Source organism: Dermacentor variabilis, chromosome 9 (genome assembly GCF_050947875.1).
Source record: "Dermacentor variabilis isolate Ectoservices chromosome 9, ASM5094787v1, whole genome shotgun sequence".
Lineage (NCBI taxonomy): Eukaryota > Metazoa > Arthropoda > Arachnida > Ixodida > Ixodidae > Dermacentor > Dermacentor variabilis.
The window spans coordinates 32042286-32053851 of NC_134576.1; positions in this window are offsets into that span (position 1 = coordinate 32042286).

The window sequence follows — 11566 nt, forward strand, 5'->3', positions numbered from 1 at the left end:
GTGTGTGCGTGTGATCACAACAGGAATGAAACGACCGTACGTCCTAATGCAGGTGTTAAACCGCGCTTCGCAAACACTGCGCAAGACTAGCCGATCGAACTTCGCTTCCCACGGCATGAAACGTTTGTGAAAAGCGTTCGTTTATGCACGCATGTCTTCGTATGTTGATGGACGGTAATGTTTTGGGGCACTGATATAGGGGGTAGATACGCTGTCGCTCGCTGAAACCGCCGCTGTACCGCAGCGCGGCGACTGTACTACTGACAACACGTAAAAATAAATGACTTCGTCGCGGTGTCCGCAGTCTACAGGCACAGGCAAGCTATCATATATACGGTGAACTATTTTCACCGACGGAACCTCTGTGCGACCCTAAATTACACCTTGATGTAACTCGAACGTCGCGCTCTTTAGTCAGCCTCACTGGTACGCCGTGCTACAAATGTGTGGGCAGCCGGCAAGTACAAAATGTATGTGGTCTACCTATAGCTGCCTAGTTTCCTCATAAGCATGCCCAGTATTTTAGTCGAAGCCCCGATCAGAAAAAAAACATCACATTTTTTCGTCTGCCCCTTGCCATTTATTTAAAAAATCCAGCGATCATTTTTTTATAAGCCACAGATTAAAATCGTGCCATGAATGAAATGTGAAGAAACCACTTTTTTGCGAGTGAGCAACATGCAGTGCTAAAAGCAATGCCTGCAGCCATCCTGAACTTCTTTTTAGTCAGCTGCATTGGTGCCCATGGCCGCATAAGCACATGAGGGCTAGTGACCCAGCTCTTTTAGTGAAATGCTTGCATTTTGCACAAGCATATCATGATTTACCTTTAGCAGGTCTCATTTCATAAGTTCCCGCGGGACAAGATGATGTTCAAAAAGTGGATAATTGCCTTAAGAAGGGGTCCAGGGCCAAACTTCGTGGTCGCCCAGTTTATGAGGGTCTCCTCCAAACATTTCAAGCCGGCTGATTTGAAATTGAAAACTTGATTTTTCCACCTGCATCTCGTACGTATTTTCGGTGTTTGTGCAAGTACAGTGTCAAGAGTGTTTTCTGGTTGGATAAATTTTATGTACATCCAGCTGGGAAAATTTACTCTGTAGGTACAACGCAGTAAGACTGACCGGCACATTCCTGCTGCGTTTTGGGAGCTGTACCCAAGCACAAGGGTGTCGTCGACGCCATAGATGAGAAGTGTGAAGTACCTGGCTCCCTCGTTTTGCAGGCAGGTACGTACTCAACTGATAAGTCGGCGAACACGTTTAAAGCCCTCATTGGCGTGGCACCAAATGACGTTCTGAAGTTTGCATCAGAACTTTTCACGGAGTCGCTCTCCGATCGCGAAATAGTGATCAGAAGTGTTTTTTTGGACTTAATGTTTCCTCCCGGCGACACTGCCATGGCCCACAAGGGTTTAAGATCAAAGATCTACTTCAAGAAAAAGGGGTCGGCCACCTTTCTTGACGCAAAAGCAATTTGAGGAGGACGACGTGCAGCGTACACGGGAAATCGCTTTACTCCGCATTCATGTCGAAAGACGAATACAGCGAATCACGTGCTACCACATCTTTGATAGGGCAGTACCACTTTTCCTAGGTCCATTGATCAGCCAGCTATTGTCAGTGTGTGCCTTGCTGAGAAATATGCAAAGCCTTTTGATCGCCGAAAGTAACCGGTGGGAAAAATTGGTTTATTGCTGCTAACTCTTACAAATGTACTTATATTTATTGCAAAAGTTTACTTGTCTTTATTGCATATAATGTTTAGAACTTTGTGCAGCATTCTTTTCCTCACCTGCTGTACGAGGAATGGGAGCAAAGTGTCAAAAAGAAAATTGTCTAGGACATGAAACACGTCATTCCACTTTTTTTTTCGGCAAAACGCACGTTGTCCGAAGACAACGAATAAAGTGCGGTCCAAAGACAACAAAGTCTGCCCACTGTGTGCGGGTTATCCTCTTCTGACCAATCACCTGTTTGTAGTGTTCATGGGAAACTTTCAGTTCAGGTCGACAATCTTCATCAAATGCAACGAAGTCTTCCGAAAGGAGCACCTCTCTGGTGGAATGTCTGAGGGAGTATGGACATTTTACCTCTACTTTCCCCCATGAAAACGGTTCACAAGGGTCAAAGGTTAGGGCGTCAGGCGATGCTCCAAGCCATGGCCTTGCCAGGTCGACAATAAGGCCGCAATTGAATACTTCGACAAGTTTACCCGTAGTTGTCAAGGTATGCTTGTACCTCAGGAGAGCGTATTTCTTGCCAGCTATTCCGTACCAGGGAAAGGAATTTATTGAAGCTACACGAATTCAAGTGTAGGCCCAGTAAAAAAGTGCATTCGCAAAATGTTTTCAATAACACCATGCTTGAACGTACCTTAAGGTCTGATGGGTCAAATGTACAACAGACCCGGTTTATGCTTGATTGCCGCTTGAAATTCTTGATAAGTTTGGTATCTTTCAGCTGCGATGAAAAGCACGCGACCTTCTGTTACCAATATGAGGGGAGGGGGAAGGATTACCGCTTCTATACGAAATCCTGAAACGAAAAGAGTACAAATGTAGAACAGTCCCTGTGCATGTTTGATTGCCGCGCAAAATTCTTTATAGGTTTGGTATCTTTCAGCTGGCATGAGAAGCACGCGATCTTTTGTTACCAATAGGGGGGGAGGGGAGGTATCCCTTATATAAGCAACGGACCGCGGCTCGTTGGGACCACGCAATTTTTTCAGTGGGCGTGTGATGTAGTATGGCTTTCCAAATGCGAGCTTATGCAATCATGTGGACAATCAGATGTGCGTCCAGCAGGAAGCCGATAGGTCTGATTTCGGTGAAGGGTAGATGAGTGACCCAGCAGAGCTCTAGAGGGGGCAAAGTTGATTAACGTAGTCGGGCACACGCTGTGACATCAAGCAATGTAAAACGTGATTCATGAATTCCGTGATGGCGTGGTGCCCACCACATTTTTCGAGTCAAATCAGACGCTGGGTCTCTCCGTTACCCTTCCTTGCCCACTTGATCATTAACTGCGTTGTGGCGAAGTAGAAAGACGAGCATTTTTAGTGCAGATTTACCAAGCAAAAGCCCAAAATTTTTTTAACAGGTGTAGCGGCACAATCACCTTTTTTGAGAGATAAATGATGTATTTTCCCCTGCAGGGGCGTCTGCGTCAGCAGGCGTTTGGTGTGTTACGACACCACGTACCCGAGCCCACGAGGGTTGGACCCTCCCGCGTGTAGCCGTGCGCAGCTTAGCCGTGTCCGGGGAAAAGGGAATCCTGGTGGTTGAGCCGATTCCGGGTGATTGGACCTTTACGGCCCCTCGGCGGCGGCAACACACCCCTTTGGCCTCGGCTTCACGTAGACGGCACCCCCGGACTGACCCACCCGGGCGACATCGGTAGTTGCCTTTTCCTGTCTCTCTCTTCCTACAACCTTCGTCTTTTCCTTGCTTTCCACCTTTCCTGTCTTCTTCTGCCTTCCTTTTATTCCAATTTTTCCAGGCAGCAAGGGTTAACCTTGTGTGAATAGCCAAGCTAGGTTATTTCATAGCATATTTTGCGAAAACGTGACCCCAAGAATTTCAATACTACTTACTATTTCTATTTTTCTGGTACCGTAGATAAGATCTATGTTCATATTTACCTGTTTTGATTTCGGTCTAAATAGCACAGCCTTAGTTTTGTTGGTATTAACCCCTAACTGATTTGCTAAAGACCATTACCGAAGTTCTACAAGAGCGGATTTGCTATGCAGCAGATTTGCTCAGTCTGTAGCGGAAAAATATATGCTGGCATCGTCGGCGTACAATATATATTTGGCTTCAGCGCATGTATTTACAAGATCATTTATATAGATATTAAAAAGAAAAGGTCTAAGAATGCTGCCTTGAGGCACTCCTCTTGCAATCGGTTTTTGGTCGGAACACTGCTTACCTGTTTGAACATACTGCCGCCGATAGCCAAGGTAAGATTTTATGAAATTCCATCAATGGCCACCCACTCCATACAATCCATGTTTTTTGAGTAAAATGGAATGAATAATGCAGTCAAATCCTTTCGTGAAGTCAATGTACAATAGACGGTGACAAATGAATGCATCACGAGTTAATCGCGCAGGCACCGAATTGATGAGGAAACTGGCCTTCACATCCCCGGAGACGCCGATAACTACCGCCATCCAAAAGGAGTGAAAAAGGCAGCAAAATGTTGACCGCTGAATAGCTGTCAAGTCTCAACATTGACTTGGCGGCGCTTTAGGAATGTATGTGAGAAGTAGTGGCTGGGCGGGGAGGGGGGGAGGGGTATGCGTCTTAATTACGGGGGGTGGTGCCGGGCCCTTCCGGCCCCCCCCCTTGGGTACGTGCCTGCGTCAACACTGTGCAATTACGATGTCAGCGCTTACGGAGCTTCTCATCGGGTACATGTTGCATCATGCTCGGTCTGTGGATCTCGAAGTGGAAGGTTCCACGTCTGCTGCATTCTCTGTTTGAACGAAATTGTTGTTTAACATCACGCTCAATAATTCAAGCTAGATTGGAAGCGTGTGAATTTCTGTGCAAGGAACTGACGGCGCACCCCATAACTCGGGAAACAAGGTAAGTTCGCTTGTTCCTGAAATATTGCCAGCCATGCCGTAAACAATTATAGCAATATATTACCAATACTAAATACTAAGACTTAATAGACCCCCGGCAAAAGTACGCCGCTCGCGGCAACCGCCGCAACTACGGGCGCTGCCGCCATGTTAAGGCGTGCCGCCAGCTCGTACTCCAGCGTAGCGTATCGTACTGCTCCCGAGTTGTAGCGACGTCTGCCTATTGAAGCTCGACCAACGTTGCGTATTGGGTAGCGTGGCGTTGTCGGCGGGCTGCAGGCATCCGGTAGACCATAGCGACCAAGCAAGGGCGAGACGATTTCTAGTGCGAAACTTGCACGGTTTATTCAAAGGTAGCTGAAAGAAAATGAGAAGATGAAGAAATGAGAAGAAATGAAGTGATCAAAAGTACATTTCGGAGCCCCTAAATAGGTTCTCTACAATCGTGGGCGGGATCTTGCTTCCGTCGACTTCACGTGACCGGCACAGAAAGAGGGCCCCTCCTCCTCTGGTTATACCGAGCCTACTGAAAGGAAGAGGTCGTCCCGCCTCCTGGAATTGTAGACGCCTGTCCGCCTCTTCTGCGCGTTGCGGGTTCGTAGAAGTTCTCCTCTAGGTCCAATTCGAGGAAAGGGTCTGTCTAAACTCGCACCCCCCCAAACACACACACACACACACACACACACAAAAGTGGTCTGTACACTGCGGGGCTTCCGGCAGACACTCGAAATGGTCATGGTGAATTAGGAAGTCACGCTTCATTTCCACGAGGCCTGGTGGAAGAAGGTCGGGTGAGAGAAAGTTCTTTGTGCACGAGGTCGGGACGCCAACAATAGCAGGCGAAGTCACGCCTCATTTCTACGATGCAGGGTGAGAGATGGTCGGTTGAAATTCCTTTCAACACGTGGTGCCAGACGCCAACCCTAACAGCATGCCGGCGGGGGAGGAAGATCCCGACGTGTAGGGGCCAGCAGCCGCTGTACGAAGGATCAGTGTTTCCGTAGCAGAATTCCCCTTAGAAGTGACGAACACTTAGTTCGTAGCGGGTAGATTCCTGGGAGTGGTCATCAGTCCTCGTGGCGCTATTGTGACTTTTCTCCCTGGTCTGGTCTGGTGAAATTGGTCTTGCAAGCAGGTCTCGCAACCTTTCGTCTCCTGCGTGGGCAAGCAATCACCCCAAAACAGTGCCGGATCCACAACCACAAAGTGGCGAGCACAAGGCTACCCTCCTCCAAGACACACCAGGCTTTAAAAAAGAAAGAAAACCCGCTACACCTTTCCGATTCCTTACGCGCGGACGTCCCCCCTGAACACTAAAAACAGCCATTTCTTGAAAGCGTTAAGATGTGGTTATTAAAATCAGCTAACAATCGGCTATACACTTCGGGAAAACGTATGAATTCGGAAAAACGTATGAACGAACGTAAAAATGCCACGGAAACCCAGATGAGCATGAGGCTTTCGTTACTCTAGGGGCAACGACTCAGACCGTTGGCATTGCCGTTAAGCTTACTCTTCTTGTAGCGAATATCGAAGCTGTACTGTTGAAGAGACAAGCTCCAGCGCAAAAGACGACCATTTTTCGTAGACATGGACTGCAGCCATGTGAGGGGACAGTGGCCAGTCTCTATGGTGAACCTTGAACCAGCGATATAGCAAGCTAGCTTCTGCACCGCCCATACTACGCAGGTGCATTCTTTTTCTGATGCACTGTATGCTACCTCACGAACTCAAAGCTTTCTTCTGGCGCACAGTGCAGGGTGTTCGTTCTCGTCATCTCTCTTTTGACAGAGCACCACCCCCATACCCCTGTCACTGGCATCACACTGAATAATGAATGGCTTAGAGTAGTCGGGCGCGTTCAACACTGGCTGACTCAATGCTTTCTTCAGCATACTAAAAGCCTTTTCTTTTGCGTCATCCCACTTTACCGTTCGTGGTTCTGTTTTTCTGAGAGCATCCGTTAAAGAACTCGCAATCTCGGAATACCGCGGGATACATCTTTGGTAATAACCCGCCAAGCCAAGGAATGATCTGATGTCCCTCTTGGTACGTGGTTGCGGGAAGTTGTCTATTGCGGCCAATTTATCCTCGGAAGGCCGACGATGACCTTCCCCTATTACATGACCTAGATAAGCTACCTCGGCACGCCCTAATTGGCATTTGGGAGCGTTAACAGTTAAGTTGGCCTGTCGTAGACGACACAGCACGGTTCGAAGGTGTTGCATATGAAGATTGCTATGTCATCGAGATAAGGAAGTGCAAAGTCCTCCATTCCTCGTAGCACCTGGTCCATAAGGCTCGAGAAGCAATACGGCGCATTCTTCAATCCAAAGCTCAGGACTTTCGGACGAAAGGTTCCCATCGGGGAAATAAACGCCGCAAGCCTGTTTGCCCTCTCGGTCAACGGAACCTGCCAATATCCTCTGACTAAATCGAGCGTAGAGATGAAATTAGCACTGCTCACTTTCTCAAGCCTTTCCTCTATATATGGTATCGGATAAGTCTGGTCCTTCCTGATTAAATTGAGCCTGCGGTAGTCGATACATGGTCGCGGCTCCTTTCCTGGGACCTCAACTAAGAGAAGAGGCGAGGTATAACCACTCTCCCCTGGATCGATTACACCTAGCTCTGACATCTTGTTTATTTCAGCGGTCATGACTTCAGGTTGACGAGGCGAAACGCAATAAGCTTTCGAACGAACTGGGTCCGATGAGGTTAACTCGATCTCGTGAACGACCGCAGTGGTCCTGCCCGGTGGGTTTGAAAATACGTCTTCAAATTCAAACACAAGTTCCCTTAGTTCGGCCCTTTGATTGGGATTCAACTCCGCCTGTTCTACTAACTTGTCAATGGTCTCGTGAATGTCTTTTGCCTCCGTCACTGCTGTTAACTCCGGAAGGTCGACAGGCATCTCCTCAGGTTGGTTAAGGGACATGTTCACAATGGCTTCCCTCTGCCGGTAGGGTTTAAGTAGATTTCTATGGTACACTTGCGGTGTCCTTCGTTTTCCCGGTACCGTGATTACGTAATTTATTTCAGATAATTTCTGAATTATGTCAACCGGTCCTTCCTATTGAACCTGTAGTTTGTTTTTCAATGAGGGTTTCAGGATCATTACCTTTTCCCCCACTTCAAAGCGTCGCGTGCGAGCCGTCCTGGCATAGTAATGCTTAGCATTGCTTTGTGCCTTACGCATTTCCTGCCCTGCTAATTCCTGAGAAGAGTGCAGACGGTCCAACAGCTCTAGCACGTATGCCACAACCGAAGGATCGTCTGCCCTGCCTTCCCAGGCTTCTCGAACAATGCGGAGAGGGGAGCGAAGGCAGCGTCCGTAAACGAGCTCTGAAGGGGAAAAACCTGTTGATTCGTGCGGTGCAGTTCGAAGCGCGAACATTGCTGCAGGCAAGCCACTCTCCCAATCGGCTTTGTGCTCATAACAAAGGGCTCACAAAAGCTGGTTCATGACTGAGTGGACTTTCTCTACCGCGTTTGACTGCGGGTGGTACACTGAGGTATGAATAATTTTAATACCGCACCTTTCCAGAAACGTCGAGGTCAGTGCGCTCGTAAAGACGGATCCTTGATCTGACTGGATTTCTGCGGGAAACCCTACTCGCGCGAAGATAGATAAAAGCGCGTTGACGATCTCCACCGAGCTTAGATCTTTGAGAGGCACTGGCTCGCGAAATTTTGTTGTGGGGCATAGTGCAGTAAGAATATGTCGATAGGCAGACTTCGTTGCAGGTAGTGGTCCCACTGTGTCTATTATGAGCCTGCGAAATGGCTCCGTTATGATGGGAACAAGTCTCATTGGCGCTTTAGCCTTATCTCCGGGCTTGCCTATGCGTTGGAATGTGTCGCAGCTTCTTACAAATGCTTCTACTTCTCGAAAGCAGCCGGGCCAGTAAAATTCCTGCAATAAGCGGTCCTTTGTTTTACGAATGCCCAGATGCCCTGTCCGAAAGCCCCCGTGACCCAGCTGCAGGAGCTGCTCACGATAGGGATGCGGCACCACGAGTTGGTTGAATTGCACTCCCTTTCGGCTGTTGTGCTTTCTATAGAGGACACCTGCCCTCTTGAGGAACTTCACGTTCTCTTTGGCCACACCTTCTTTAGCGTCTGGCCTTAGGTTACGCAGTGTAGAATCTTTTTCCTGCTCAGCAGTCAATGTGGCAGGGCTTACATTCAATAACCTTTGTCTGCAATCTGCCTCGCGAGACATTTCCGGCTCCGCTGCTTTCCTGACCTATTCATTAGCTGGTGTACTTTCCGCATTATCCCCTATAGGGCTGTCCGGTTTGGTGCTGGTTGGCGAACCCTCCGTCAAACCGGTTTCCTCCACCACTGGACATTCGTACACTGCCTTGGCCGCGAGCTCCTTTGCCTTGGAACGAGTTAAGGCTTGCACTATCCCTACACTAAACCCGATTCCCCTGCGTTGCAGCAAATCCTCTGGTTTGTTAGAAAACAAATATGGATACTGAGGCGGGAGATGTGCCGAGCCGGCAGCTTCAGTGTCCAACTGCAAAAGGGCCTTCGATACGAATCTTGGCCACAGGGAGACAAACACTGGAGATTTCCACGGCTTGCCTTATCCAAGCACATCCTCCCGTGAACTGGCCTTCCTCTACGTGCGACGGGTGCACTACGTCCATTGTGGCTGCCGAGTCGCAAAGCACCCTACACAGTTTGCCGTTTACCACGAGGTCTCGAATGTACGGTTCTAGCAATTTCAGATTTTCTTCGTTACTAGTTAGTGACTTCAACACTAGTTTGTGATTTCTGCACCCCACGGAGACATGCCCCGTTTGCTGGCAGTTGTAGCAAACTACTGGTTTCTTGGCCTCGAAAGTTTTTTCCTTCTGCCTTTCTGCACTCCGTTCGGGTGGTTCCTTTTCTCCATCGCTTTCGTCGTCACTAGTTTTCACCGAATCTGACCTTTCCATTGTTATATACCGACTCGATTTTGACCATCGCTTTGGCTTGTCGGGTGTGTATTTATTCATCTCCTTCTTAGGAGCTTCGTTGCCTTCGTCCGCACGGTGAGTTACGTGCTCCTGAGCGGGATCGGCCGCTCTCGTAACAGTGTCTACGCCTGGCCTATCATGAACCCAATACTTGATGTTTACTGGCAGCCGGCGATAGAACTGTTCTAAAGCAACGCACCGCATTGTCTTTTCGGCATCGCCGAGTGCGCCCTCTTCTCTGAGCCATTCCTTCAGGTTTACCTCCAAGCTGTATTCAAAATCTGAATATGACTCCACTTTTGGTCTTCTCGACTTCCCTGAACTTTCGCCTGAATGCTTCCGCTGATAATTTGTACTTCTTAAGCAGATTTGCTTTGACTTCATCGAAGTCCTCTGCTTCTTCCCCGTGCGGGCAATGATATCAGCTACCTCACGGGGCAGTAACGTAAGCAAGCGTTGCGGCCACGTGTTTCTCACGAATTCTGCCTTCTCACACGTGCGCTCAAACTGTACCAGAAAAAGACCTATGTCCTCTCCAACTGTGTAGGGTGCCATCAAGTCTGTCATTCTGCGCTCGCTCTCACGTGCCTCTGGGCTAGGTCTTGCAGAATTTTGAGCTTTCAAGAGCTCAATCTCTAGGCGCTTCATTTCGAGCTCGCGCTCTTGTTTGGCCTCACGTGCTGCCCGCTCGCGCTCTGCTTTTTGCTCTAGGCGCTTACGCTCTTCTTTTTCCTTTCTCTAGGCATTCCTTCCGTTCATCTTCGTCGGCTTCGATCGCTTCGATTGCCTCAATGATCGCCGGCTTTCTCTTTGATTCGGCAATTTGGAGGCCCAACTCTTTGACCAAGCTCAACAATTCCGGCTTCTGTCCAAGTAGTTGTCCAAGTTGGGGTCTCCAGGGTTCCGTATCCCAATCGCTGCCAGTCAGTTTGTTGCCTACTCCAGGGTAGCGTATCGTACTGCTCCCGAGTTGTAGCGACGTCTGCCTATTGAAGCTCTACCAACGTTGCGTATTGGGTAGCGTGGCGTTGTCGGCGGGCTGCAGGCATCCGGTAGACCATGGCGACCAAGCAAGGGTAAGGCGATTTCTAGTGCGAAACTTGCACGGTTTGTTCAAAGGTAGATGAAAGAAAATGAGAAGAGCATGAAGTGATCAAAAGTACATTTCGGAGCCCCTTAAATAGGCTCTCTACAATCGTGGGCGGGATCTTGCTTCCGTCGACCTCACATGCCGGCGATAGAACTGCTCTAAAGCAACGCACCGCATTGTCTTTTCGGCATCGCCGAGTGCGCCCTCTTCTCTGAGCCATTCCTTCAGGTTTACCTCCAAGCTGTATTCAAAATCTGAATATGACTCCACTTTTGGTCTTCTCAGCTTCCCTGAACTTTCGCCTGAATGCTTCCGCTGATAATTTGTACTTCTTAAGCAGATTTGCTTTGACTTCATCGAAGAAAGAGGTACAGAAAGAGGACCCCTCCTCCTCTGGTTATAACGAGCCTGCTGAAAGGAAGAGGTCGTCCCGCCTCCTGGATTTGAAGACGCCTGTCCGCCTCTTCTGCGCGTTGCGGGTTCGTGGAAGTTCTCCTCTAGGTCCAATTCGAGGAATGGGTCTCTCTAAACTCGCACACCCACCCACCCACCCACACACACAAACACACACACACACACACACACACACACACACACAAAAGAGGCCTGTACACTGCGGGGCTTCCGGCAGACACTCGAAATGGTCATGGCGAAGTAGGAAGTCACGCTTCATTTCGACGAGGCCTGGTATTCCAGTGGAACACTCGCGGCTTGCGCTCGAAGTTAGCAGACTTTAAGCATCTTGCGCGATTGTACAGATTCCCTTTTGTGGTCATTTCCGAGTCTCGCGTCGACGAGCAGTTTAGGATAAAGGGTTAATATTTTCATCATTCAAGGCGACAAAATGGAATTAGCCGACTGCTCGTTGGATTTCGCAACGACATACCTGCCTCTGCAATTGACGTAGCGCCAC